Source organism: Panthera onca, chromosome C2 (assembly GCF_046562875.1).
Source record: "Panthera onca isolate mPanOnc1 chromosome C2, mPanOnc1 haplotype 2, whole genome shotgun sequence".
Lineage (NCBI taxonomy): Eukaryota > Metazoa > Chordata > Mammalia > Carnivora > Felidae > Panthera > Panthera onca.
Window position 1 is genome coordinate 154,331,661 of NC_138347.1, and position 25,544 is coordinate 154,357,204.

A 25,544-nucleotide genomic window follows, 5' to 3' on the forward strand; every position below is an offset into this window, starting at 1 on the left:
TATTCATTTTATATCTGATAATCCTCACAAAATCATTCTAACACTGCTTAGAATCTTTTTGGGGGCTGACATCAGGGAAGATGACAGGGTGGGAAGCACGAGGAATCTGGCTCTACACCTACAAAACAATTGTTCTGGGAGAAAGTGTCTGAAGTAATGATTATGGGATCTCTGGAGTCTATTTGAATGCCTGCAGCTTGCAGGAGAAAGCTTGACTAGGACATTGCAGTTGGTTACAGTCAGTTTCAACCTTCGGGGGGGTAGCAGTGGTACCCAGCACCCAGCCCCTAGCCTCATGGCGGGCAGCTATGCCGTTCCTGGGGTGGCCTGCTGGACCCAAGATGGGCGATAAGCACCGTGTCGTCCCAACATCAAGGTTCTGTGTTCTGAACGCTGCTTGCTGCTTTGACCGCTCAGGTTTGGGCACACAGGCTGGCTGGCATTGTCTCAATGCCTGCTGGCTGAGCTGCCCTCCAGCTCAGAGTACCTCTGAGTACCTCTTTTTTTTGTTTTTAATTTATCCTTTTTTCACCTTTTGGGAGTCAGACACTTTAAGGATTTTAGGACCTTTCAAAGCAGCCACATATATGAGGTCACGTAGGAAGCTACTATTCATGTCCGTGGAAGGAAGCAGAAAAGACCTGGAAAGGTCTTAGGCGTTCCCCTCAGGCTAATCCCCAGCACGGAGACACCCTTCAACTATCAAAAAGACAGCAAACCTGGAGAAGCTGATTTCCAGAGTTAGCACATTAGAAGATTAAAATGCTTCATTTTCAGTACAAAGAAAAATCACAAGGCACACACAGAAACAGGAACCTCTGACCCATCCAAAGGAACAAAGGGACAGAAAACTTCTCTGAGGAAGTCCAGATGTTGGGCTTAAAGGACAAAGGCTTTGAAACAACTATTTTAAAGATGCAGCAAAAAGCTAAATGAAGATCTGGACAAAGGGAAATGATGCTTGTGGGTTGTTGATTTGTGTTTTGTTTTGTTTGTTTTGTTTTGTTTAGGTCAACTTGGTTGGCAGAACAAAAACTAGATGTGTTTATACTAACTTGTGTATATTCCTACCAGCTAAACATGAGTTGGTACAGATGTCTCCAACTTTTTTTTTCAAAACAAATTTTTAATATTTATTTTTGAGAGAAAGAGAAATAGAGTGTGAGTGGGCAAGGGTAGAGGGAGAGGGAGACACAGAAGCCGAAGCAGGCTCCAGGCTCCGAGGTGTCAGCACAGAGCCAGATGCGGGGCTCAAACTCACCAACAGCGAGATCATGACCTGAGCCAAAGTTGGACACTTAACCGACTGAGCCACCCAGGTGCCCCCAGATGTCTCCAACTGTAATTAATTACTGAATAGATGATCCTATACTCTTCCCCTTTGCTTAGCTGTAAACTCCCATGACAATAGTAAGAAATCTGGCCCCTGCTTTTTGCCATCCATCCACTTGGCTGTTCCATTCTAGAATGTGTGAAAAGCAGAATCAGAATGGTTAGTCTGCACCCGCCCTGGCAAACAACCACATCAACTGGAGTATAGTACTAATGTATGGTTCCTTTTGCCTTTATTTAGTCTCACAGACTCCATTCATTTCCAAAGTGACTTAGGCCGGGGACGCCTGGGTGGCTCAGTCAGTTAAGCGTCCAACTTCGGCTCAGGTCATGAGCTCATGGTCTGTGAGTTCAAGCCCCACGTCGGGCTCTGGGCTGACAGCTCAGAGCCTGGAGCCTGCTTCGGATTCTGTGTCTCCCTCTCTCTCTGCCCCTCCCCTGCTCATACTCTGTCTCTCTCTGTCTCAAAAATAAATAAAACATTTAAAAAAAACCCAAAGTGACTTAGGCTGGCACGTTTCCTGCAGTTCCCTTTCAGCAAGTTTATTGCATCCTTTTTGTGACACAGATTCTTTCCCGTCACAGTTTGCATTTTTTTCCTGGGATCTCCCAACCTCCAGAATTATAATTTTTTATTAGCATACGTCAAGGTTTGTTCTTTGTGCTGTAAAGTTCCATGGATTTTGTCAAATGTCTGTCTTGTGCCTACCACTGCAATAGTATGAAGAATAACTTTATTGCCCTAAAAACTCCTCTATACTTCGCTTATATACCTCTGCCTTCCCCTGAATTCTTGGAAACCACTCACCATTTTGTTGGGTCTACAGTTTTACCATTTCTAGAATGTCATATAATTGGAATCATATAATTTGCAGCGCCTTCAATGGCTTCTATCACTTAGCAGTGTGCATCCGTGTCTTTTCATGGTATGATAGCTCATTTCTTTTTGTTGCAGAATAATATTCCGTTGCACGGAGGGTTCACCATTTATGTAGTCGTGAATCTATTGAAGGACACCTCGTTGCCTCTAGTTTTTGGTGAGTATGGAGAATGCTGCCGTAAACGTTCGTGTGTCAGGTTTTGTGTCGACGTGAATTTTCAAGCTGATTGTGTAAACACCGAGGAGCGTGCTTGCCGGATCATATGGTAAAACCATATTTAGCTTTGTAGAACCTTCCAAACTGTCTTCCAGTGTGGCTGTCCCGTTTGCATTTGCAACATCGATGACTTAGAGTTCCTGTTGCTCCGTGCATGTGCTATTGCCAATTTTGTTTTATTCTTATTTTTTCTAATTTTAGCCATTCTAATCCTTGTGTGGTATTACTTGAGTTTGCAATTTCCTGGTGATAAATGACACTGAAGGTCTTTCCATGTGCTTACATATGCCACCTGCGTATCTTCTTCACTGCTGTATTCGTTCATGTATTGTACCCATTTAAGAATTTTGTTTTATGTTCTCTTGTTGAAATTTAAGATCATTTATTATATTTTGAATTCAAGTTCTTTTTTTAGATATATGTTTTTCAAATATTTTCTCCTTGCCTAAGGCTTTTTTTCATAATCTTAAAAATGTATTTCATGGAGAAACTTTTTGCCTTTATTTTCTTTTAATAAAATCCACCTTAGGGGCACCTGGGTGGCTCGGTTAAATGTCCGACTTCGGCTCAGGTCATGATCTCGCAGTTTGTAGGTTCGAGCCCCACGTCGGGCTCTGTGCTGGCAGTTCGGAGCCTGGAGCCCTGGATCCTGCTTTGGATTCTGTGTCTCCCCTTCTCTCTGTCCCTCCCATGCTCATGGTCTGTCTCTCTTTGTCTCTCAATAATAAACAAATGTTAGAAAAAATTTTAATAAGGTCCACCTTATCAATTTTTTTCTTTCTTGGGTCATGCTCATGCTTTTGGTAGTCTGTCTAAAAACTCATTGCCAAACCTAAGGTCAGCTTGATTTTCTTCTATATTTTCTTCTAAGTTTTATAGTTTTGCATTTAGCATTTGCATCTAAGATCTATTTTGAGTTGATTTTTGTAGTCTCTGTCTCTATCTCTCTGTCTCTGTCATATGTGTGTGTGTATATATATATATATATACACACACACACATATATATGTGTATATATGTGTATATATGTGTGTATATATATACATACACACATATATATGTGTGTGTGTGTGTGTGTGTGTGTATATATATATATATATATATATATATATATATATGTTTTGTTTTTTGCAGAGGGATGTCCAATTGTTCCAGCAACATTTATTAAAAAGGCTCTTCTTTCTCCATTGAATTGGCTTTGCTTCTTTATCAAAGATCAGTTGACTATATCTGTGTGGTCTATTTTCTGGAATCTCTGTTTTCTTCCATTGTTTGATGTGTCTGTTCTTTTGCCAATATCATGCTGTTTTGATTTGTATTAAGTCTTGAAGTCAGGTAGCGTTATCCTCCTCTGACTGTGTTCTTCAATATTGGCTATTCTGGGACTTTCGTCTTTTCCAATAAATGTTTGTATCAGTTGATTGACATTCACAAAGTAGTTTTCCAGGATTTTGATTGGGATTGCATTGACCTTATAGATCAAATTGGTAAGAATTGACATCTTAATATTATTGAATCTTCCATACCATGATTATGGGATATCTCTTCATTTATATGATTTTCTCGTTAGTTTTTAATTGTATGCATACAGGTCCTATAGTTATTTGTTAGATTGATACTGGGTAGGATTATCTTTGGTGAAACCCATGAAACTGTTTAAGTGGGTAAGTGCTTAGGCGGTAACGTGTGGGAGGAGGAGAAGCATTGTGTAATCCTGTGATTAAGTCTCCGCATTTTATTTAGTTTGAATCCCTAGGCTGTAGCCTTCACAAGTGCTTCTCAGTTATCCCCACTTTCATCCTTTAGGTGAAATAAAAAAGCTAGAAGCAGTTGATATTGGGTAATTTCCCTTCTCCTACATCAGCTAAGACTCTTGTAAAGTCCGATATTTCCATTGGAGTGCTGGTCCTTTTTATGAAGGATGCTCTGGGCATATTTTTAAATGGTTACTTCCCCCCCCCCCCGCCAAAAAAACAAGAGTTTTTCTTCCCTTTTCTATATGAGAACCTGTAGGTAAAACCCATGAGCATGCGGTTTGAACATTTTGAACATGAACATGTAGACTGTGGTTTCTGAGAGTTTCTACCTTTACATTAGTCTGATCTCAGTCTCCAGCCACGTGTCAACACTGTTTTAGGGTTCTTACCAATTTATGAGTCCGCTGACTTCCGCATCCAGTCGGCTGATAGTAGCTTTGGTTCTGTCTCTGTCTGTCTCTTCAGATTTGGGGGGTGGTGGTTTGCCCTGTGACCTCAGTTCTGCAACAATTACAAGAACAGTCATTTATACTGTTTGCTCAGCTTTTGAGCTTAAGAGTAGGAATGACAATTTCTAAACCCTTTACACGCGGTAGATAAAACCAGAAGAGTAGTTCTATTTTTAAGAAGGTATTAATGTCAAATTCGATTTGTTTAATGAAGATATTGTTATGTAGATTATATATATATATATATATATATATATATCACATTATGTCAATTTTGATAAACATTTTTAATGAATTGGGCATTTCATGTAAGTTATGAAATTTGATGGCCTAAGGTTTTCATATCTGCTATTGCCTTCATTATGTCTGCAGCATCTGCAGTAATGTTCCTTCTTTTATTCCACATGCTGATAATTTCTATTTTTGATTTTTGTTTCCTTAAACACCGGTTTGTCAGTATAATTAACCTTTTAAAGCATTTGGTTCTTTCTTTGTTCAGTTCAATCATTTGCTCCATCTTTTGCCTTAAGTCTTTGGTCATAGTTGGATGGTCATTTGGAAGCCCTGATATGCTGATTATAATCTCTCTGTCACCCCTACATCTTCTATTTACTATTATTTCTCCTTCTGGCTGTGGGTCACATTATCCAACTCTTCCTATGTGCAGTAGTTACTGATCACACACTTGACATTGTCTATGCTACGTTGTCCTGAGTCTCACTTTGTTCATTTCCCTTAAAGAATATTGAATTTTAGTCTGGAGGACAGTTTGCTTTCCTGGTGACCTACCTTGATCTTGTCGAGGCTTGGTTTTAGGTTATGTAGAGTAAGTCAAGAGTATTCCTTATCCTGATTCTTGGGCCAGAATCGCTCTTCTGTTAAAGAGTGGACTTTCTGGGATCTTAAGTAAATGCTCATTTAGAGCTCTCCCCTATACTGGGTCATAACGTCAAAGTATATGGCCTTGTGTGCTTTGGGAATTTCTGCTTACCTCTCCTGCAGAAGACCTTCTTTGCTAAGCTTCATAGAATCCTGGTCTGCACACACATAAATATTTGGTCAAAACCTCAAGACTATCCCTATCAGATTTATGAGGCTCTTTCACTGTATTTCCTCATTATCTTATATCCTGTCCCAGAAATTCTAGCCACCACTTCAGCCCCTATGTCTGGCCTCTGTTTTTTTACACCAGCAAGATAGGAAATATGCCTTCAAACGGTTACATTACACATTTTATACATTTTACAATAGCTTATAGTCTGAGGGGGAACTGTATAATTCACAATGACCAGAACCAGAAGAAAAAATTAGTATTTAATTAAAAAATTTTTTTAATGTTTTTATTTATTTTTGAGAGAGAGACACAGCAAATGGGAGAGGGGCAGAGAGAGAGAGGGAGACACAGAATCTGAAGTAGGTTCCAGGTCTGAGCTGTCAGCACAGAGCCAGATGCGGGGCTCGAACTCACGAGCCATGAGATCGTGACCTGAGCTGAAGTCTGATGCTCAACCGACTGAGCCACCCAGGTGCCCCAATTGATATTTAATCTTTAAAGAAACCTTTTTAAAATAATTTAATCCTAATCTAATATCTTACATATATTTTTATTTAAAATGATATAGATTTTACTGTTACCATTTAGATATTTACTTTTATGTATGATGTGGACTGGGATATAATTTCATATTTTGCCGTATAAATAGTTATCTCTGTATCATGAATTCAGTATCCGTCTTTTATCCATTATTTTCCATCCTTTACAAAGTCACTGTACATCTAGGTGAGAAGGAGGCAGATTCAAGCTTTCCAAATAAACATATTAAGAAAGGAAAACTTTGGTCCCCAAAACACCAAATACCACTAATATATTACTCTTGCAGCTTTAACAAGAAGGATAGCTAAAAATGAGTGGAAAATGAGAATGTTTATTTCCTGCAATTTAATAAACTGGAGGCATGATCCGAAGAATGTCACACTTAGCATTTCATTTCCTCTGGGCTTTTAAAATGATGTTTAATTGCAGATGGTGACCTTCTGGATAAGACACTGTTTGCAAGTGTTAAATTTCAAGTAGGTGGTTTTCATGGTTTTTCCATAATGTCTCTCTAGGGAGTAGTGTATAAAATGCAGGCAGAGATCTGTAAATCAAGGGGGGGAAAAAAAACAACAACAAAAAACCAGATACTTCTGTGTTACCTGATTGCTCGCCTACCTAGTCCCAAGGTTACAACCAGATTTGAAATTCAAACTATTTCAGAATAAAATTTTTATTCTCAGTTAATGGTGTCTGATATTACTTTATTTTATATTTAGAGGTAATAGATAGGAATACAGCACTTTGGTCTTCTAATAAATGTGAGGTTTTTGAATTGCTATTCATACAAGAATACCAATTTGAATACTTTATGACCTTAACAGAAATGAGTGGCTGGCCTAATGTGACTCCTTGGGATTCTGCATTCAGCTCTCTTGCCTTGTCTCATGGAAGGATGCTTTATATATCTGTCCACAGTCTGTTGCATAAATGGTCGGCATGTGTCCAGAGCATGTTAGATTTTACCTACAAAGGGATACTTTTCTGTGTTGGAAATTACGATAATGGCTGCAGGAAGGGTGATATGGAGGGGGCCCTTATCCAGTTTGTAATAGTCAGTGTCCATGTCTCTAGAACGTTCTCCGGAATATCGACAATCGTGTGTTACCTCTAGCTATTCCTTTCTGTCCACAGCCATTCTGAGCGTGTCAGTAGATTACAAAAAGATTCGAGGGAGAGATAGATAGAAGAGTCTATCTGGAGATACCCAGAGACGAGTCCTTTTCTTAAATATCATGGCTGCTTTTGGTCCTGCTGCAGATGCCCTTCTAGCAAGGATAGCGGAGATGTTAGGGGAAGGAGGTAAGGTTGCAGAAATGGGCCAGGGGCCTGCAGTGATAAGTTCTTTAACTGATTCTCCCCTGCTCACTACCAGCCTGCCCGTTGCTACTCAGGCCTGCACACAGCGGGCCCTACGTTCTCAAGGTTCTGCAGCAAGACCAGAGGAACCCACAAGGAGGCTCTGACTTTCTCATGGGGAGTTTCTGTTTTCGTAGGAGAGGCGAACCTGCAGCAATCGGTGACTGTATGTGCACCTTCAGTTTGGTCCATCGTTTGTGATTGAATTTCATGTGGCCCTCCGTGAAAAAGCCAAGGTTAAATTCACGGTGCCTACCGAGACCGCACGTGTTTTCATCTTTTCAGACCCTAGGCTTACGTAAGTGAACATTTTCATGGTTTTCAATAGTTACACGGAACTCTAGTTAAAAAAAAAAAAAGAGTTTATTGCACCACCTACACCTACAAAGCTTAATACAATAACCCTTGAGAGAAACAGTGGATTTCCTGGGGAGGTTGTAGACTCTGCCATTACAAAGGGGCTTGAGAAAATGAAACAAAAGCCAGAAGCTGAATATCTGCCTGTTGCTAATAAGACTGTGCAATCCTACCAAGCTTTTGTCGATCGATCGATCGATCTATGTATCTGTGTATCTATGTATCTATCTATCTCTCTAATCTATCAACAATCCATCCATCCCAGTGGCCTCTTACTGTATTCAAAGGCAAAGACAGTAAGTTCCTTGTTTTCCCAAGACATGATCAAGAGAAATGCACTCAATGAAACAATACCAATGAGGTACTTTGTAGCTAGTTAAAAACCACAGTGAAATGTATGCATATAGCCTTTTACCTGCCTGAGGTAAATGACATCTTGGGAAACAAATCATTTTCTTTAATTTGTTAAATTTTAATTCCTTATCAATGTCAGGTTTGCAATGTAATGATTCGCAATTCTATACATTATTCAGTGCTCATCCATGACAAGTGTACTCTTAATCCCTATCACTTACTTCACCTGCTTCTTTACTGGCCTCCCCTCTGGTAACCATCAGTTTGTTCTCCAGAGTTAAGAGTCTTTTCGTTTGTTTGTTTTTGGTTTATCTCTTTTTTACTTCGTTTGTTCTGTTTCTTAAGTTCCATATGAGTGAAATCATGGCGTTTGTCTTCTCTGGCTTATTTCGCTTACCATTGTACTCTGTAGATTCATGCATGTTGTTGCATATGGCAAGATTTCATTCTTTTTTATGGCTGAATAATATTCCAGTGTGTGTGTGTGTGTGTGTGTGTGTGTGTGTGTGTGTGAGAGTGATGGACACTTGGGTTGCCTCCATAATTTGGAGACATAATTTGTAAATAATGTTGCAAAAACCATAGGGGTACACATATCTTTTTGAATTAGCATTTTTTGTTTTCTTTATGTAAATACCCAGTAGTGGAATTATTGGATTGTATAGCAATTCTGTTTTTACTTTTTTTGAGGCACATCCATACTGTTTTTCACAGTGGCTGTACCCATTTGCATTCCCACCGAGCATGCACAAGAGTTTCTTTTTCTCCACATCCTCACCAACATTTGTTGTTTCTTATGTTGTTGATTTTAGCAATTCTGATGCATGTGAGGTGATATCTCATTGTGGTTTTGGTTTACATTTCTCTGATGATGAATGATGTTGAGCATCTTTTCACGTGTCTGTTGGCCATCTAGATTGTCTTCTTTGGAGGGGCACCTGGGTGGCTCAGTCAGTTGGGCACCCGACTTCGGCTCAGGTCAAGATCTCGCGGTCTGTGGGTTTGAGCCCCACGTCGGGCTCTGTGCTGACCGCTCAGAGCCTGGAGCCTGTTTCAGATTCTGTGTCTCCCTCTCTCTCTTCCCCTCCCCCGCTCATGCGCGCTCTCTCTCTCTCTCTCTCTCTCTCTGTCAAAAATAAATAAACATCAACAAAATTTTTTTTTAGATTGTCTTCTTTGGAGAAGTGTCTGTTCATGTCTTCTGCCCATTTTTTAATTGGATTATTTGTTTTTTGGATGTTGAGTGGTATGAGTTCCTTATGTATTTTTGGTACTAACCCTTTATCAGATATGTCATTCGCAAATAGCTTTTCACATTCAGAAGGTTGTCTTTTAGTTTTGTTGGTTGTTTCTTTTGCTATGCAGAAGCTTGTATTTTGATATAGTCCCAGCAGTTTGTTTTTGGTCTTGTTTGCTTTGCGTCAGGAGACATACCTAGAAAAATGTTGCTATGGCCAGTGTCAGATCTATGACTGCCTAGGGTGTCTTTTAGAATTTTTATGGTTTCAGGTCTTACATTTAGGTCCTTAATACACTTTGAGTTTTTTTATTGTGTATGGTATAGGAAAGTGATTCAGTTGCATTCCTTTACATTCTTTAAGTTTCTCGATGAAAGTAAACACTTGGGTATAAAACAAAATGGTTACTAATAGACTGTAGAAATTAATTAATATTCTTTCTTCTCATCAGATAAAGGCGAAAAGTGGTCTGAGTTACTCTGGTTTGGTCCTTTCAATATAGAAACCGTAAAGATCACAGATACAGAATACTGTATTGATCCAAAAAACTTAAAATTCTTATAAAGCTCATTATTAGCAAAACAAAAACAAAAACAATAAACATGCCATTTTAAGCATCTAGCAAGATGATGTAAGACATGGTAATAGTTTTCTGAACATGTGAGAAAATCTGTTAAATTTCCGTGAAAATAACATGGCAGCAAGCATTTGGGAAAAATATATAATTGAAATGTCTGAACTATAAATATGGTGAAAATGCAGATTTGGGGATAACAGCTTTACTGAAATGTAATTCATGCACCATACAATTCAAGCATTTAAAGTATACAATTCAGTGGTCTTTAGTATATTTATGGATATATGTAATCATCACTACAGTCAATTGTAATGCACTTTTATCACATCAAAAACAGACTCCAAACACTTTACCTATCATCTCTCAGCTCCCACTTTCTCTCCCTGCCCCAGTCCTACAAAAGCACTAATCTGCTTTTAGTCTCTATACTTTTCTCTATTCTGGACATTTCGTATGAATGGAATCCTATGATACATGGTCTTTTGTGACTGGCTTCTTTCACTTAGCATAAAGTTTTCATGGTTCATTCATGTTGTGACATATATCAGGACTTCAGTCCTTTTTGTGGATGAGTAATATTCTGTTGCATGGATGTACCAAATTTGCTTATCCATCCTCCATTTGATAGACATTTGGGTGGTTTCCACCTTTGAGCTATTATGAATAATGCTGCTGTGAACATTTATGCGCAGGTTTTTACGTTTTCATAGGTCTCAATTCTGGGAGTATAATTACTGGGTCAAATGATAATTCTGCTTAACTTTGTAAAGAACTTACAGATTATTTTCCACGGTGTGTGTATGATTTTGCATTCCTACTGCAATGAGTGTTAGGATTTGTCCTAATGTATAATATGAGGGATCGGTTCTACTTTGTTTTTCAGTAGTGCTATTCAGTTATCCTAACGATACTTATAAATATAAGTCCACCATGTAAGGCTATGAGGGTTCTAGTTCCTGTGCATCCTCATCAACACTTGCTATTGCCTGACTCTTTGATTATAGCCATCCTAGTGGGTGTGAAGTGTTGCCTTATTCTGGTTTCGTTTCTCTGATGACAAATGATGTTGAGTATCTTTTCATGGGCTATTCACCATTTGTGTATCTTCTTCAGAAAAATACCTACTTAAAACCTAGGCCCAATTGTGTAATTGGGTTGTCTTTTGTTGAGTTTTGAAAGTTCTTTATATATTTTAGAGAAAAGTCCTTTACCAGATATATGATTTTCACATACTTTCTTCCATTCTGTCTTCTCAGAGTTTTATATTTTGAGCTCTTACATTTTGGTATTTGCTTCATGTATAGTTAATTTTTGTACACGATGTGAGTTGAGGATTCAACTTCATTCATTTTTTGTGTGACATCTAATCATCCCAGCACCATTGTTGAAAACACTATTCTTTCTTCATTGAATTTTCCTGACACCCTTGTCAAAAATAAATTGACTATAGATGCATGGGTTTCTGTCCTAGAGTCCATACTATTTCAAATCGAAATAGATTCACATTGGAATTCTGATAGTTCTTTAAAAATCAAATAATCTTATTGTTTCTTAAACTACTCCAAAATATAGTAATAGAAGGAATACTTGAAAACTTATTTTATAAATTGAAGATAAAACTAATTAAATTATGTACCAATATAGTTAACTACAGTGCAATCTAATTCTTGAATTTCCATGCAGAAGTCTTAAATGAAATGTTAGAGACTTAATTTAACAACACCTTCAAAATAATGCATGAACTCAGTGGAGTTTATTCCAGAAATGAAGAGTTGTTTTTAATAGTTAGCCATACACTAATAGTACTATAGGAGAAAAATTATATAATCGACTCCAAAAACGCAGCAAATTATTTACAACCCAGCATGCATTTATGTCAAGCACACGCACACAAAATAGGAATAATGAATGCTTATTAACATAATCATACATTTATGATTATATATGATATAAATATACTTCCTCTTTATCTAAAAACTAAATGTTTTGCTGCTAACTGGGAGGATGTGTTATATGCATAAAAATCGGAGGGCAAAGAATGAAAGTATTTCTATTCGCAGATAATATGATTGTATACATGGAAAATCTTAAAGAATTCATTTACAAAACTAAAAAAAAATAAGAGAGTTTTAGAGGTGCCCGGGTGACTCAGTTGGTTAAATGTCCGACTTCGGCTCAGGTCATGATCTCGTGGTTTGTGAGTTCGAGCCCAGAGCTGGGCTCTGTGCCGACAGCTCGGAGCCTGGAGCCTGCTTTGGATTCTGTGTCTCCCTCTCTCTCTGCCCCTCCCCCACTTGTGCTCTGTCTCTCTCTCAACAATGAATAAACATTTAAATAAAATAACACATTTTTCAATTCACGTACAACAAATTGCCATAATAGATAAAAGCAAACAAAAATCACATAGAAGATAAAATGGAATAGAAGAGGCAAGTTATACTAGGAAAATTGCCAAAGTGTAAAGTTAATAAGAAATTTACATGGAAAAACCTAATGAAAACTGTAAAATACTTCTGAATAGCATAAAATTAAACTTGAGTATCTGGAAAAGAAAGCATACTCTAAAATAAAAAGATTCAGTACTACCATATGCCAGTTCTTTATATTTGAATTTAGATGTATAATACAACACCAAAAAAAATCATCAAACTTTTGTTTCCTGAAGCTAGATAGCTTGACTTTAAAGTTCATTTGGAAGAAAAAGTCAGCACGAAAAACCAGAAAAAGCCTGAAAAAGAAAAATGGTAAGGGGAATGAGGTATTATCCTATCATATATTAAAATATTTTTTTAAATTTCTGTATGTAAACACCGGCCCATGAATGGAATACAATGGATAGACTAGAAGAATGGATGAATGGAATACAATGGATAGACATAGATCTTGTGTCATAGAGAAATTTTGTACCAATTAAAAGTGATATTCTCAATCTGGGGGTGAAATGATGGACTTTTTGTAAGTGTTGTTAGGATAACTGGTTGACAATATGGAAAAGCAAAGCGGAACTGGTTCCTCACATCACGCATACATCAGGACAAACTCTAATTTAATCAGAAATTTAAATGTTGAAAAAAATAAGTTATGCAGAGTACTAGACATACATCTCAGTAAATTCCTATATAACTTTGTTAATTATGACACAAAATTCAGAAGCATTAGGTGAAAAGATTGATAAAATCTCATTAGATAAACCTTCAAATTTTGCATTACCAGCAAATTAAAAAGCAAATTAAAAAGAGAAATAACAAGGGGCGCCTGGGTGGCGCAGTCGGTTAAGCGTCCGACTTCAGCCAGGTCACGATCTCGCGGTCCGTGAGTTCGAGCCCCGCGTCAGGCTCTGGGCTGATGGCTCGGAGCCTGGAGCCTGTTTCCGATTCTGTGTCTCCCTCTCTCTCTGCCCCTCCCCCCGTTCATGCTCTGTCTGTCTCTCTCTGTCCCCCCAAAAAAAAATAAATAAAAAAAAAAAAATAAAAAAAAAAAAGAGAAATAACAAACTGAGAAAAATATTTGTGACTGTTAAAGAAAAAAAATATTTATGACGCTTGTTGAAGATGGAAGGCAGACTTTATTCAAAGGGGTTGGCACAGCAGTAGGGTAGGTACCATTGCAATGGGGTCTTGCAGTGGGGCAGAGAGATTAAACTCAACTTTGAATACAGCACTGGGAAGTGAGGATATATAGCCAAGGAGGAGGGTGGAGGTGAGTGGATAGAAAGTTACTAAAAGGGAACATTGAACGTTACTAAAAGGTAAGAAGATTCTGGTTCCACCGACCTAATAGGATTCTTGCTGAAGGCAAGTTAGGGTGATCAGACATCACTGGGGGGATGGTGGAGGTTGAGGAATTCTATTAGAACCCTATCAGATATCAAGGGTACGATATGAAGGATGAGGATTCTGGTTAAACTGACTTACCAAGATTCTTGCTAAAATTGGACAATGCAGAGAGGAACACAGAAGTGGGCCTAATGAAAAGTTCAGGGGGATCAGGAGAATTTGGTCAAAGAGAGCCTCCTTGCCATTATATTGCAGAAGAACTGTTGCTACTTTTAACGTAAAAATGTTAAAGTAGGTAGCAAAGAAGTTTAAAAGTAGAGCTTCATGAAATAAAGACGAAAATATTTATAACCTTGTAGAAAGATGGGCTGGAGTCGTGAAAAGACAATCCATACACACAAGGAACCATGCACTCTGAACTATACGAAAAGATGTTCAATCTTTCAATAAATAGAAATTAAATAGTATCTGTTTTGAGATACTATTTCTTACGTATCAGGTTAGAAAAGTCCAAAAATTTGACAACACACTTTCTTGGGGAGACAAAGGAAAAATACACACTTTCATGGATTGCTAGTGAGAAAGCAAGACGGTACAATGATTGTGCAGGATATTTGACCGTATCTAGCAAAACCGCATATGCGTTTACCCTATGACAAATCAAATATCATTTTCAGGGGTCTAAGCTAGATGTAAATTCGGAAAAAAAAATGCAAAAAGTTTCGTGCACAAGGTTATTCTTTACATCATTGGTTTTAATATAGTAACAGGGGAGACACAACTTAAGTCTCAGTCGTTGGAGAACCAGATGAATGACTGGTATACAGTGTAATACTAAGAATGTATTGAATGGAATGAAGAGAGACTCTTGAGACTACAGGAAAGCAAAATTTGCCACCCCAAAATCTATCTCTTTGGCATAATAATTATTTTAGGCTGATTGTATTTAAGAAACCACAAACACAAGAGAGGTTCTGGAAAGGAGAACTTGTTCTTTTGTAAGAGACATTCCCATTTATAAGGGAAATCTCTATTTGTAAGGGTGTCTCTCTCAGTACCAGGAAAAGGGAGATGCTGTAAATCTCTGGAAACTGTTATCAGTGGAAAAGGCATGGACTTCACTCTACACAACAACTTTACGCTTGTTTATTGTGCTTTTCCTGGTACCTCCCGTCGTGGGCCTCTCTGCCCTCAACATCTTTTGTATTTAGCTAAAGCTGGTGTGTAAGGTGATGACTTTGGCCATTTTGGGGAGTTACTCTGTTTTCCTGGGTCTTTTCCATGTACGCAGGAGGAATGCATGTTATTAAAGTTCTGTTTGATTTTCTCCTGTGAATCTGTCTCATGTCCATTTAATGTTTAGACCAGCCCGAAGAATCTTAAAGGATAGATAAGAATTTTCCTCCCCGACAGCACCCACCCAGGACTTCAGAATGAGTATCAAGATTATTTCAAAGTGAAAGTATTTGAGACAAAGAAGACGCAGAAAGAAATCTTATGTGAACTTTCTTTATCTGAGAAAAGCAGGGCCTCCAAAGAGCTGCCCTTGACCTCCATCTGAGGGAGTTTCCTGGGAATTCTGCCATGGAGATAGAGTGCCCATTTCCATTAGCATCAAGAAACCCAGTAGAACCTTCCATACCTTCCACTGAAACCTTAAACCAACGTCTTTCCCATTTGTTAAGTTTGGTATATGAGGACTCTTAAGTCTACCCTTAAAGCAACATTGTCTTGAGGCGCCTGGATGGCTCAGTCAGTTAAGCGTCCAACTTCGGCTCAGGTCGTGATCTCCCGGTTCGTGAGTTTGAACCCCATGTGGGGCTCTGTGCTGACAGCTCAGAGCCTGGAGCCCACTTCAGATTCTGTGACTCTCTCTGTCTATGCGCCTCCCCTGCAAATGCTCTTTCTCTCTCAAAAATAAATAAACGTTAAAAAAAAAAAAAAGGCAACATTGCCTTTTCTCCTCTCAATCTGTCTATTCATCAGTTAACTTGTAGGCTCCAAACCACTGAGACCAAGTTGGGAGAAGAAAAGTTTTCCTCTTATTCTCTGTATAACATGGTGGGAATTCTATGATATACTGCGATAACATAAAGATGGAGAAAAATATGTACTTTGCTATTGATATTCCAAGAAAAAGAATGTAACTCTGCATTCGCATTTTCCTGTATAAAATGGAAAAAGATAAAGCCTAAAGCTGAAAAGATGTGAAGGCTTTCTATGGGGGAGAAAATGGGTTGAATGGGACAAGGAAAGAAGCAAAATTTCTTTGCATATAAGTCACTGTACCATTAAAACGTTGGCACAAAGCAAAATGTTTACATAACCATAAGCACAATGAAAAAATCAATCTTTAGCGTATTAAGGGTACTACTCTACCTCTAGGAAACCAAATAGTTAATGAGAGTAAGTTCTCTTTCTAGAGGTATCAGGGAGGAACATTTTTCCTAAACCCCCTTGGTATCCCTGGCTGAGTCTGAAAATTACACTGACAGGGACAGGTTAACAGGAGAAAAGCACACACATTTCTTTAGCTTAAGTTTTAAGTGACAGGAGCCCTCCTAAGGAAATAAAGATCCGAAGAAACAGGTATATCTGAGTATTTTTACGCTAGGTTTGGTAAGAGGGGACAGTCCTGTAGAAATACAACAGGTTATATGAAGTTAAATGTAGGAAACTGAGGAAAACTTCAGCAATGCCTGTTTGTTGTGATTTTTCTGGGCATCCTTTTTTCTTTAGATATAAGGATGCTCCTTTTCCCTGGGTATAGAGAGGGTACCTCTTACCCGAGGATTCTCTGACCTGTTTTAGGAGAGAATGGTGGGTGAAGGGTCGGAGTGACCTTTCTACTTCTGCCCGTTTTCTTTTTTTCTTTTCTAATAAACGTTTATTTATTTATTTTGAGAGAGAGACAGTGAGCATGCGCACACTTGAGCAGGGGAGAGGAAGAGAGAGTTGGGGGCGGGGGGGAGAGAGAGAATCCCAAGCAGGCTCCTCACTGTCAGTGCAGAGCCTGACGCGGGCTCCAACTCACAGACTGAGATCATGACCTGAACCAAAATCAAGAGTCAGATGCTTAACTGACCGAGCCACCCAGGTGCCCCTCTGCCATTTTTCTTAAACACGAATTATGTCAAGGTGCCATATTCAATGCACCAAGGTGCCATATTTTGGAGTTGTCAGCTCCTAAATGAAGAGAGTCACTTCAATGATACTCTATCAGTGATAGAGTAGCCACATTAGCAATCTATAAGGCATAAGGGGTCCTAGCAAAAAGACTGTGAAAACCTCCTAATGAAAACACATAATACCATCAATAAAGCAGTTTTTTTAACGGTTAAATATAATTCTAGTGAAAATTCTAAATCGAAGCCCCAGTTTACATGTAAGGAGCATGTGATACCACCACGATGCAATCAGCGAAATCCTGACTGTGGTAGGTTCTGTAGGACATCAAGCTGTTTTCTTCAGTGAATACATTGAAAGAAGAAAAGGGGGGAAAAGATGGAAGAGGAAACTGTAGATTTAAGAAGACATTAGAAACATATCAAGCAATCAAAGTGCATGTCCTGATTCAGGCAAGCAAACTGTTATTAATTAGTCAATTAAACAAGTATGGAAACTTAAACATGGGCTGGATATTTGATTATATTGAGAACTTTCTGTGCGATACGATTTGAGAACTGAGACGTGAAAGACGAAACTGATTTGCTGTTACTCAAGACGAGGATAGCACCCGGGGTATGGAATCAGGAGTTGGGGGCCTGTGTTCCACTGCAACAGGTTTTAGACTCACTCTCTACCTCGTCTTAAATAACGGGCTTTCTGTTTTAGTCTCTATTTCCGATTCTGCATGTATCTTTACATATGATCGTTGTTAAATCGACTGTATTATTGTAACAGTCCTTTGCAAGGTGAACTTCTTTCCTTCCTTCCTACCTTCCTTCCTTTCTCTCTCTCTCTCTTTCTTTTTCTTTCTTTCTTCTTTCTTCCTTTCTTTCTTTCTTTCTTTCTTTCTTTCTTTCTTTCTGTCTTTCTTTCTGTCTTTCTTTCTGTCTTTCTTTCTGTCTTTCTTTCTGTCTTTCTATTTACTTACTTTGAGAGGGGGTGGGGAGAGAGAATCCAAAGCAGGCTTCCTGCTCTCAGCACAGAGCCCGACCCAATTTGGGGCTTGATCTCACAAACTGTGCGAGACCGTGACCTGAGCCGAAACCAAGAGCCCAACACTTAACTGACTGAGCCACCTAGGCGCCCCACAGAGGGGACTGTCTCAAAAGTAACAAAACCCTTTCACTTAGGAAAAGGCGGCACCTTTCTTTCTCTGACTCTGTCCCCCAGGTTAAATTGTTTGCATTGTCTTTTACCTCCTCTTACAACTTGCTGTGGAAATCTAGGTCAACATCTTTATAGAGGAGAAAAATAAGTGAGAAAACACTTTCTTTCGGGGCACAATTTTAACTAAAATAAATACAGCATGGGTTGTTTTCAAATACTATAGAAAGCGGTTAAGGGAGGATTCGCCGTGAACCAGAACTGAGAATAACAGGGTAGATGAGCTTAATGATGTTAATGTATTCTCCCTGTCTGCTTGGGTTTCTATAAATAACACACACAGGCACAAGGCACATCCTTCATGATTAGCTTCTCCCTCTTGACTTCGTTCATCAATTGGTGCCATCAGGCTCTTTTGAAAGTCATTGCTCCTGATTAAGAGAGATGAGCTAGCTCTCTCTCAGGGGCTCACAGAGCTGGAACAAGGTGGGAGGGGCTGACTTTGCCAAGTTCCTGAGTGTCTGCAGAGCAGGTGGGGTGTCCCTTATGAGACAGAGGCCCAGAGTCCCCAGTGCATAGTGGAGTCACAGCTGTCATCTGAGGCCTGGAATGGGGCTTCTGGAAAAGGAAGTTAGCCATCCTGAAGCCGCGCTCCTCTCTGGTCCCCTGGGGTGTGTGTGTGTGCATGTGAGTGCACGCACAGGCCTGTGCACAGACTCTGCGTATGAGTAAGTGACACTTGCTCACGTTCCTACGTCAGTTGACAATCTGCTACCCCAGGATGCTGCTTAGCTTCCCACGTGCCTCCAGTGCGCGTGCGAACGTGCGTTCGAAAGCAGCCAGGGCCGTGCCAAGGGAGGCTGAGGGCTAGCGCTTAAAAGCCTCCAATCAGAGTAGGGAGATGAAGAAGGAGAAAGTCTGGTACCTGAAGTTGAGATTCGTGGGCCGTGTTATCCAGACGACAGGTCAGGAATGCTTCAACTGAATTGGGACTCGTCTTTGAAACGGGCCAAGAACCATCCTATTCCCCACTGTGTTCCATATTCAGGTGGAACCAACAATTCCAAGAAATAACAGCGCGGAAAATGAAATGAGAGCATGGGCAGCAGTGTGTTATAAAAGAGAGGGCCCACCCTCCCTACTTTGCGGTGGTTCAGGGGGAAATTTAATCGTGCTTCGTCTGGCATAGTTGCAAGGTCATATTTTTATCCTAGAAGCCTCGGAGCATAACTTCCACTAGAAAACATCTGCTATTTGACGTAATTTCAATTCAGTGATACTTAACGTTTTAATTTTTCTAAGTTTATTTGTTTTGAGAGAGAGACAGAGAGAGCACAAGCAGGGGAGGGGCAGAGAGAGAGAGAGGGAGAGAGAGGATCCCAAGCAGGCTCTGAGTTGAAGTCGGGGCTCGAACTCACAAACCGTGAGATCGTGACCTGGGCCGAAATCAAGAGTTGGACACTTTAAGTGACTGAATCACACAGGCGCTCCTCCTTATAGAGTTTTTTGAAAGCTGTGTCTGGTCTGCAACCCACCTCCTATGGCAGGCATGGTCTCTGCATATGGAACTGAATTGTTAATAAGAATTTCACACTTCTAATGAGCACCCAATGTCTCCTTTGGGTCAGTACATTTTTATCGTTTTTAAAAGAACATTAATCACATTTGCCAAATTACTGTGTGGTTTGATATGCTGCTTAAGCCTTTGGAAGTAATATTTGGAACCAATATTTGCAATTAATTTTAGACTTACAGAGAAGCTGCGGGAAATCGTGTTCCCATATAGCTTTCACACAGCTTCCCCTCATGTTAACATCTTGCCTACCTAGAGTACACTGATCAAAATCAGAAAATTACCTTTCAGACAATACTATTAACTAATTGACACGGCTTTTTCAAACCAACAAAACTGGAAATGATAAAAAAAAAAAAGTATCTCAAATTTTTACAAAATGGTGTAAATAGCAATAGATTGGTCCTAGCAGGTAAGATGTAGTAAACCAGAAGGGAGACCGTAAGAAATCATGCACACCCTATCATGGAAAAAGCAAAAGGTAAAAATACAGATAAGAGGGTAAGAAGTAAGCATTCCATGACTGCATGTAAAAGGCATTGCATTGGGGCCCCAAATATAGATGGAAAAGAGAAAAGGCAACATTTGCAGAAAGAGTAGCTGAGAATTTTCCAAATGTGTTGAAAGACAACAAAGCCTAAATATAATAAAAAGGAAATCCGTACCTCGTTAAATGTTATTGAATTGGCAAAACAAAACAACACAAAGACCAAGAGAATATGTTGACGACAGCCAGAGAAATAACCCCACCTTGAGCACTGGCTGAATGACTTCTCAATAGTGACTACATAAATTGGAAAACAAAAGAAGGCTCTCTTCAAAATGCCGAAACAAAGTAAGCGAAACCTGAAATCCTATGCAGAGAAGATAAACTGCATGAATGGAAGTCAGATGTAAACATTTACAGTAAATGGATTAAAAGGATTTGTCACTTGCAGATTCTCAGGAAATGAAATCCTAAAGGATGCATCTCAAGCGGAAGAAAATGAATGCAGACTGCAGAGGTAAGGTCTGGAAAGCCAAAACATGGGAGAAAATGAAAATGAACATAAAATATAAACAATATTTTTTTTAGACTTTAGACAAATGTCTATTCATGTCTTCTGCCTATTTCTTAACTGGGTTATTTTTCAGGTGTTGGGTTTTCTAAGTTCTGTATAAATTTTGGGTATTAACCCTTTATTGGATATGTCATTTGCAAATATCTTCTCCCGTTCCATAGGTTGCCTTTTAGTTTTGATTATTTCCTTTGCTGTGCAGAAGCTTTTTATTTTGATGTAGTCCAAATAGTTCATTTTTGCTTTTGTTTCCCTTGCCTCCAGAGACGTGTTGAGTAAGAAGTTGCTGCGGCCGGGGTCAAAGAGGTTTTTGCCTGCTTTCTCCTTAGGGTTATGATGGCTTCCTGTCTTACATTGAGGTCTTTCACCCATTTTGAGTTTATTTTTGTGTACGGTGTAAGAAAGGGTTCCAGGTTCATTTCTCTGCATGTCGCTGTCCAGTTTTCCCAGCACCGTTTGCTGAAGAGACAGTCTTTATTCCATTGGATATTCTTTCCTGCTTTGCCAAAGATTAGTTGGCCATACGTTTGTGGGTCCATTTCTGGGTTCTCTATTCTGTTCCATTGGTCTGATTGTCTGTTCTTGTGCCTGTACCATACCAGGTGTTGTATATAAGTGATGAATCACTAAATTCTACACCTGAAACTAATATAACACTGCATGTTAACCAGAACTTAAATAGACACTTGGAAATAAAAATAGTAATACTAATGTCTAGTGGGGATCGCAAATCAAAAAGTACAATAGACTTACCTTCCAGAAAAAAAATTACATACGGGTTGAGAGGTGAGAAATGGTATTTACCTTGTAATATCTTTCAGGATGATAACTGTTTCGATTCTCTTCTGAGATGGGACTCCCCAGTTCCACTCCACATGAAAACCAATCCCAGGTTCATGAAAGAGTTGTATCTGGAAGGCTTTTGTAAAAGAATACAGAAGAAAGTCTTTGTGGCATTGAGATATAGTAGGGTTTTTTTAAAACAAGACACTGAAAGCTGTAATCATGAATGAGATGTGATCAATTTAACTTTAGAACATCTGAGACTTATTATTCCCAAGATACAAGGAAAAGGCAAGCCACAGAGTGGGTGAAGGCACTTCCCACACAGATAGCTGAGGAAGGACAAGTATCTAGAATACTTAGAGAACTTCCAGAGACCAGTGAGGACAAGGCAGGCCACAAGATTAAATAAATAAATAAATAAATAAATAAATAAATAAATAAATGTATGTCAAAATCTTCAAGAGCCATTTGCATAAAGAAGAAACCTAAATGCCGAGACACAAATATATAAGAGATGCCCAATCTTATTTGTAGTCAGGAAGAAATCACAATGAAATTCACAAGTAAATTCGTATACCTCTACTTTGGAGATTTATTCGGCAGTGTTTACATATGTATGCTCTATTAGCCAACAATTCTACTGTTGGATATATACCTCACATATATACACTAGATGTTCATCAGAATACACGCACAAAATGTCTATAGCAGTCCCATTTGAAATAGATAAAATATCCATCAATAGGAACATGGATCAATGAATTGTGATATATTTGTGAAATGAAATTTTGTACAACAATGAAAATAATGTTTTTTTTTTCCCAGTGACACAAATGCATCTTATGTTCATAATGTTGGCCAAGGAAACAAAATATTCTATGAAAGAAATATAAGCAGAGGGTTCCATTTATGTAAATTTCCAAAGCAAACAAAACAGAAACGTGTTGTTTATGGATATAAACACCGGCAGTAAAAATATTTTTGAAAGGCAAGAAAGTAATTGGCATAAGTTCACAATTATGATTATCTCTGGGGGATAGCGAGCAAGTTGTAAGGCAGAGGTAGAGTACTTTTGACACCAATAATGCCTTTCTAGACTTGGGTAGTAGTTACATGATTTTTTTTTTGCCTTGCCATCATTTATTCAACTTACATACTCATTGTCTACAATTTTCAGTCTCTTTTCCCTTTTTCAAAAAATGAGATAAAGTATTTTAACAATCTGAAATTAGATATAATATGATTCATAAATATTTGGACCACAACCCAAGGAAGAAGATTCAGAGAGGAACAGGGTTGGCTATGTGTGAAATGTAGAAGTTTTGCCGAGTTTTGTTTTCATAGATACAATTATATGAAATGTATTTTATGCTTTGTGAATAAATGAGTGAAGCATAAAAAATAAGTGAATTTTACTTTACCCAAAGTCATTCACAATTTTTTTTTCCATAATGGAAATTTCATTGTCTAGTGGAGGGAATAACAGCACTGATTTTAAATCTTGGGAGCGGAGGGACTTAAAGCTCTCTACAGACTCTGTAGGAGTGAGTATGCAAGCAAGTTACTTAACTTACTGGAGCCAGTTTTTTTCTTTCTGAAATTCAGATAACATAATTTATCTCAAGTGCAAGTTTTGCGGATTAAGAAAGTTTGCATTTAAAGTGGTGGCTTTCGGTTGACATCTAATAATGATAACTATAACAGTGTGATAATATTTCTATTTCTAGTTGGTGGCAGATATGATAAAGAGCTGTCAGTCTTAGAAAAACTCTCCAAAGAAATCCTCACGGAAATGGAAATAATGGGGTAGGGGCGCCTACATTGCCGCATTGTAGGGAGAATTAAATGAGATCCAGGCTAGATGATACTTCAAAGTGATGTAACCAAACCCCAGATCTGGGCTGGTGTGCCCAATGCACAGCGAGCCAATCTTTGAGTCACCAGGTTTGAAGCAGAGAAAGCTTTTATAATCAGAAGGGCAGCCCAATAGAAAGCAGGGAATTGGCCCCCAAATCTACCTTGCCCTGCTGAGCCTCAGAACAGTTTGTATATGATTAGCACAGTATGTGGGGGTTAGGGCAGGAACTGGATGAGTCTGGAAGCTTCCAGGGGGTCTTGCAATGTCTCGAGGTGATGCAACGTCCTTCGCCTCATGGAACCGTCGGGGTCCTGCTTCCTTACATGTTAACTTCATGTCTGATACTGGTTCTGTGAAACAGACATATCAACGGGCATCCCACCCCTGGTCCCTGTAATTCAGAAAAAAGCACAAAGGACAAGGTTGATCCCTTCTTGCGAGGCAGTGGGGGAATGTGCCTAGTAAAGTTTAAGTGAATAACAAAACACGTACCCGGGCACATTGAGAAGAAGAATCTCATAAGGAACCTGCAAAAGTGTCAACAGTGAAGAGAAATCGGAAGTTAGAGAATCTTGGGGCCGGAAAAAAAACAAAAGCCCGGTACCTACTGTTCTCTGATGACATCTGCCCTTTCCACTGTCATTGCGTATCGTACAGAAGGAAAAAGAATGGTAAATTATGATCCTATGACACTTTTCCCATCCCCCGGTCTGTCTGGAGAATTTCCACTTTATTGGAGACTGTGTTGAAGTAATAACTTCTCTGGGAACTCTTTTGTTGTCATCGAGGCAGGATGAGGAGTACGTCTTCTATGGTTCCCTAGCACGTATCGAGTGGAACCCCTGGGCACAATGCGTTGTAATTACATTTTCAGTATATGCCTCCCCTGCGAATCTGTGACTTCTGAAGGTCAGGCGGGTCATCATCACTTTTTAGGGTAGAGAAAATCCCCTTGTCTGTCCAAATGCCAGCACTCCTGAGGGCGGTGGACCTCTTCAACCACTAGCAGAGGCCCAGGACAGCGATTACGATGTCAGCGGTAGGCAAGGTGGGGGAGGCTTAAGGCAGGGTAGAGAAGGGTCGTTGTCACTACCCGCAGTGAGAAATACCAGCACTTTGTGTGCATGGCACGTGAGGGAGTGGGGAATGGCAATGAATGTACACTTTGGAAAACCTCTTCCTGCATGATTGAAGTCTGTATCTCTAAGGGACAGTGTGGTCCATTTTCCGTGTTGGAATGGTTGCCGTAGTGATTAATGCATTATCATTGTTCTTTATGGAATGAAGTCCCCGCTCTATGTAATTTCTTGGTACATCCTCCGTACTTGTGGTTTTTCCAAATGTAGAAAGGTATCTTGTTTTAAGTTTTTGGTACATCCCTGCTTCCTTCTCTTGTTCTGCAACACACAGTGTTTTTAATCCTTTAATTTAAACTTACAAAATTGACATGAATTTTCCCTTTACTGTCAAACTTCAGAGCTGGAAATAATTCAGTCATGACGCTCTCATTACTGAAATTTTGGCTGCTTCTATGCAGCTGTTTTTAAAGGATTTAGAGAAAGAAACACACTGAAAATGAGGCTAGCTGTACAAAGATACAATTTATTGAAAGGAGAAAGTGCATCTTCCTTTTTTATAAATCTATGTATTTTCATTTCATACATATAAAGTCTGTAAATGTACTCAAAATACATGCTAACATGTAAATGGTGGTTACTTTTATCCAGTTCCTATCATTTACATTTTTTCTTTTACTTAACATATGTTTTATAAGAAGAAAAAAACGCAATACAATTTCACTGTTAACTGGCGATTGGCTTCTAATGTCTGTTATAGCATTTCTGGATATCTGAAGAGAGGGGCGCCTGGATGGCTCAGTCTGTCGAGTGTCCAGCTCTTGATTTCAGCTCAGGTAATGATCCCAGGGTCATGGGATCAAGCCCTGCGTCAGGCTCGGTACTGAGCGTGGAGCCTGCTTAAGGTTCTCTCTCTCCCCCATGCCCCTCTCCCCAGCTCACATGTTCTCTCTCTCTCTCTCTCTCTCAAAAAACAAAAAAAAGGAACCAAAATACTCCACCAGAAACTGATTGTCAACACAGGCCTAGAA

At 39.1% G+C, this 25,544-nt stretch overlaps 1 long non-coding RNA gene across 1 annotated transcript; it reads right to left on the reverse strand.

Annotated features, from left to right (window-relative positions):
* Positions 1-6,602: 6,602 nt before the first annotated feature.
* On the reverse strand, positions 6,603-24,781 carry LOC132682882 (uncharacterized). Its single transcript, XR_009611927.2, has 3 exons — positions 24,046-24,781; positions 21,598-21,712; positions 6,603-6,773 (listed from the first exon to the last, which is right to left on the reverse strand). It is a non-coding gene; the product is annotated as an uncharacterized LOC132682882 (long non-coding RNA).
* Between the last annotated feature and the right edge of the window lie 763 nt (positions 24,782-25,544).